The sequence below is a fragment of the Jatropha curcas genome, chromosome 11 (assembly GCF_041381405.1).
Source record: "Jatropha curcas cultivar XTBG-Jc1 chromosome 11, XTBG_Jcur_1.0, whole genome shotgun sequence".
Classification (NCBI taxonomy): domain Eukaryota; kingdom Viridiplantae; phylum Streptophyta; class Magnoliopsida; order Malpighiales; family Euphorbiaceae; genus Jatropha; species Jatropha curcas.
The window spans coordinates 15,595,665-15,600,559 of record NC_143161.1 but is presented as its reverse complement, the minus strand read 5'-3'; the positions used below and the strand labels follow the sequence as shown (position 1 = coordinate 15,600,559).

Genomic DNA, 4,895 nt, shown 5'->3' with positions numbered 1-4,895 from the left:
TAGAAATCACCATACTTTTCTTATAACCATAGTACGTTATATGACTCCTGATAGTCATACATTTGCAAACTAGCTGATGAACACCACATTATACTTGATTCCACCAAATCTGTAAGTAGTTCTCATAAATATAAATCACTTCTCCTAAATGACTTGAAATACTGACAGTAGTTCCTATGACAATTACTCATCACCCCTTCTTCGAGCAAATCACATCAAATCATTCAGCATTAAGATCATTTATATAAATACACCAATGAATATATGTATATATGTATTCTATCCAGCAAAATGCTTATCTCAATAATCATATTAGATTCCATTAACCACAATCATGTAAACATCAATACTCTTCTTAACTAGATTCTAATGTCCTTATATCCGAATCAGTTTGTTTGCTTATTAGCTAATACTAGCAACTCATCCTCAACATATTCCGTCCAAAGGCATATGTACACACATTCATGCATTTTATGCAAGCAGTTCACACTCACATCATTTAACTTCAACTTAACCTGTATAATCTTAATCATGCATAACGTAACATATCTAATGCATACACCACCATACGAGTGTACACTTCATTTGACATACTTAAATATATACATATATGTTACTTCCATGTTCACGTCATAAACCATTATACGTTCATAGCTCATGAATTTATACAAGTGATTTCATTGTCATGTATAAAACAATCCTTCATTTATCAAAACTTTAGAAAACCACACTTGAAAATATATATATATTTATTTATTTATTATTATTTTATTTTTTTTTTTTTTCAAAGTGTTCTGAGAAGAAGAATTTTCATAGCAAAATCATTTGTTCAGAAGCAACATAAACTGTGCTTCTTCTGGAGGCAACATGAACAAACATGTTTACAAGTCATTCATGCCATCACCATCATAGATAAAAATCAGTTTCAAAATATAATCTCATAATACTGATAACATGCTGAACTCATATCAACTCACAAAAGTACACAAATCCTTAATACCTCAATAATCTTTCATCTCCAATAACCATTACATCGACTTCCCTATCCACTATTCTCTAAGCATATCCTCCATGAATAATGATCTAAATGGATATAACCAGTAATTATCAATAGGAACCTCAATATACACTCTGCTTACTACGCCATCATTCTCCAATGGCTGGTTGTTTCCAATCAAACCAATATGGCATGTCTTTAACTTAAATTACTCATACTCTCACTGTATGTCTTTAACCTACATAGATACACCTATTGTCCGAGAACCGCCTAAACCTAGGCTCTGATACCAAAAATTGTAACACCCCTTCCCGGTCCACCCGTTAACCCGAATGAACCGAGCCGAGACGCTACAATCTGGTTGCACTTATATCTTGTCATGCGGATAGCATACTGTAACACCCGCCACCCAATCCCGAGAGACTCGACGGCGGATGCCACATTCGGTGCCGGAGACACCGTCTTAACTTAACATATAAATCATAAAACTAAAATTTTACATTAGAAGTAATTGGGTATTCACAAGTTTCACGAGTATATTATCTTTTTTTTTTATAATAGAAATGTCATTTCATTTTCTTATCTTTTTTTTTAATATATATACATTGGGAACAATCCTACAAAAATACTGTAAGAATATCCCTTTAAAAACTGAGCTCGCCAAACATGTGAATACAAAATACTCCCAATGAAACTCCAAATGTCCAACATCTCCAAATAATTATTATAACACAACAACACTTTTATGTTTTCATAACTAAATAAATCCTCAATAGTATTTTCGATTCATCAATTACTTGCATTCATTATAGATATCAAGTCTTAATGAAGTAATCATATCAACTGACTTAAAATATTTCATATTCACTCATTTAATAAATCCTATGCTTATCTCCAAATATATAAACCAAAATAATTTATTATTACATATAATTCAAATAACATAATCTCCAAAAAATGTAATAATTATACATGCCATAATTCTTAAGTACATAAATCTCAATCGACTACTACCAAATTAGTGACTTCTGCTTTGATAAGATGCTTCTACTCTTCAAGTAGCAACCACATCTTCAACCTACGCGTGATAAAAATCGACGCGCTGAGTATAAAACTCAGTGGTGCTCATAATTCACATACTTACCAAAATTGCGATGGCAACTTACTTAAAACACAAATTTCGTAAAATCATTTATAATCATAAAATCTCAAATATTAACATGCATTTACATTTATAGCAAAAGAAATATCAAATAAACTATGAATTAACAACATGAAGAATTTAATTCTTTCAACTCATAAATTCATTACTTGCACATTTATTATACCAATACATATACTATTTATTTTTAAAACCTTGTACCGGAATATCATGCTTTGAAAATTCATTTGATAACATAATCATTAATTTCCAAAGTAAAGTTTACTAAAATAATATGATCTCATTCGTTTAATTCAACTACTTTGAAAACAATAAGACGATTATAAATACAACTATGTCTTCATTCTTTTATAGCAACAATAAAATGTTATTTTTCGTTAAGGCTCATACTCATGCAGAATGAACATAAGCAGATTTGATCGTGGCCTATGTTAGCGCCACCCCCATCACATACTCGTGGCCTATGAAAGCACCACCCCCATCACACAATCGTGGCCTAGGAAAGCACCACCATGGCCTATGAAAGCACCACCCCCATCACACAAATAAGCGCGTCCGCCTATTTATAAGGGCTGATAACCCTAGCATATGATCATAGCTTCACAATAACAAAATCAATCTCATCATACCACGTTTCAATCATGCATAGTAGAGCCCAAATCAAAATCATTCTTGCACAAAAGCAATAATTCTTAATCAAAAACACTTCATTACTTAATACCCATCACTTCAAAATTTCTCAACTTACAACTTACACAAATTACCACATTCTTTTTAAGATAGTATATATATACAAAGCACTTACACCTTAAATACCCATTTCTTTGTTAAAACTCTAAACATATAAAAGTTATCAAATAATCATACTTATGTCATATATATAATAATTATGTAAGCTTTACTACACTAAGGTGGTACCAAGGGGAGGAATTTCCTTCTCCAATCACGCATGCTAACATAACTCTTATGCACAAAAGTATCCATTTCAACCCTCATCATGCATTATCTAAATCATATCCACAACAACCCTTCTCACACTTATGTTTTATTTTTGTCAAATAAATTCTAAAACATACAAATAATCAAGAGCACTTCATCACACATGATTTATACATACTTTTATCCAAATAACCCTTTGATTTAGGACATAGAAAATTTCCAGCATTAATATCACCTTGACCTTTTCTGGGTTTTTAGGACATAACTTGAGTTATAGATTTCCAAATTAAGTGAAGTTTGATTCATTAGAAAGCTAAGACAAAATTCTACAAATGTTATCAAGGGACAACAGCCCAGATCAATCTGTAATATGGTGAAAAAAGGCTAGGAACACAGACCAATAGTCCAGACCTGATTCAGCAGCACTAATTCCAATGTTTATCCAATTCCTACTTATCCAAACACTCAAATCAAACCAATCCAAAACCAGAGAAGTCTGAAGACACAGGGAAACAACTCTCATGAAGAACTCAGAATATAATCTTATCATTATAGTGGTCAAAATGGGCACTCAATTCAGTGATGCATGTAGCCCGTCATAACAGAGTCAGTTTGGGTTTTTCAGCCATAAGTTGAACTATATATATCCAAATTGGACACAAGAGGATGGGTTGGAAAGCTAAGAAGTAGACCTATAACTTTCATGAAGGACTCAGACACAAAGGAAAACTCAAAAGGATCGAAAAATAGTCCTTAATCTCACTCAATAACATTTTTCCCAATTTCAGCTTACTTAAATCATATACAAGGTAGGGATTTCTACCACATATTTCATACTCATCATACATCATCTTAAGAGCATAAACCAACAAAGAGAACAAGAAATCTTAAGGCCTTTTTCATCAATAGGTTTTGCCACTTTTGGAAGATGAAGAAGAAAATGTTTTCCTCATCAATTCTACATATAAACATGCTTAGAAATCTCCCAAGAACACATTTATACCACCAAAATTCAATAATCAAATCATTTCATATAAAATTCCCAATTTTCACAAAATAGTAGAAACTTCACAAAATCAAAAATTTAAACAAGGTAGGAGGATTTATGAACACTTACTTTAAAACAAGCCTTAGCAAGCTTAGATTAAAGCATTCTAAGCTCCAACTTTGCCTTTACTCCTTGGTAGAGGTTTCCTAAGCCTTTGGCTTTCCAAGTTTCTTGAAAATAATCACCACAAATCACTTCTCAGGCTTTAAACTCTAGGATTGATTCCTTAAATCAAGTTAAATGGGTTGAATTTGATGGATTTAGCTAAGGATGAAGTTGAAGAAAAACAAAGAGAAGAAGAAGAAGAAGGAGATAGCCAACGCCAAAGAGAAGAAGAAGGAGAGAAAGTGGTTGCTCAAATTATTGAGCACAAGGGTATTTTAGTCTTTTCTCAACATTGGATGGCTAGGATTGAGTCAATCTAATCTAATGGCTACAAATATTCTCCCAATTAAATTCCTTCAAAATATTATTTAACACAATAAAATCCTCAACTTTACTCCATAAAAATAATTCATCTAATTTCCTTAATTAATATAACACCATTTCAAATTTACTCCATACAAATATTGCCTCTAATTTTCCTTACTTAATATCACACCTTAATTAACTATTCACAAATTTTCTAAATTCTCTAAAAATATTTATTATTTACTTTCTACCCATAAAAATAATGTATACATACTCCAAAAATATTATAGAAAATATTAAACATACATAGTAATTTTTCCGGACCAAAATAATATTTA

The 4,895-nt window shown here is 31.5% G+C and overlaps 1 long non-coding RNA gene across 1 annotated transcript; it reads right to left on the bottom strand.

The window, feature by feature from the left end:
* Nucleotides 1–1,900: 1,900 nt before the first annotated feature.
* On the bottom strand, nucleotides 1,901–4,692 carry LOC149492629 (uncharacterized). The gene is made up of 2 exons (XR_016318766.1): nucleotides 4,216–4,692; nucleotides 1,901–2,075 (listed from the first exon to the last, which is right to left on the bottom strand). It is a non-coding gene; the product is annotated as an uncharacterized LOC149492629 (long non-coding RNA).
* Between the last annotated feature and the right edge of the window lie 203 nt (nucleotides 4,693–4,895).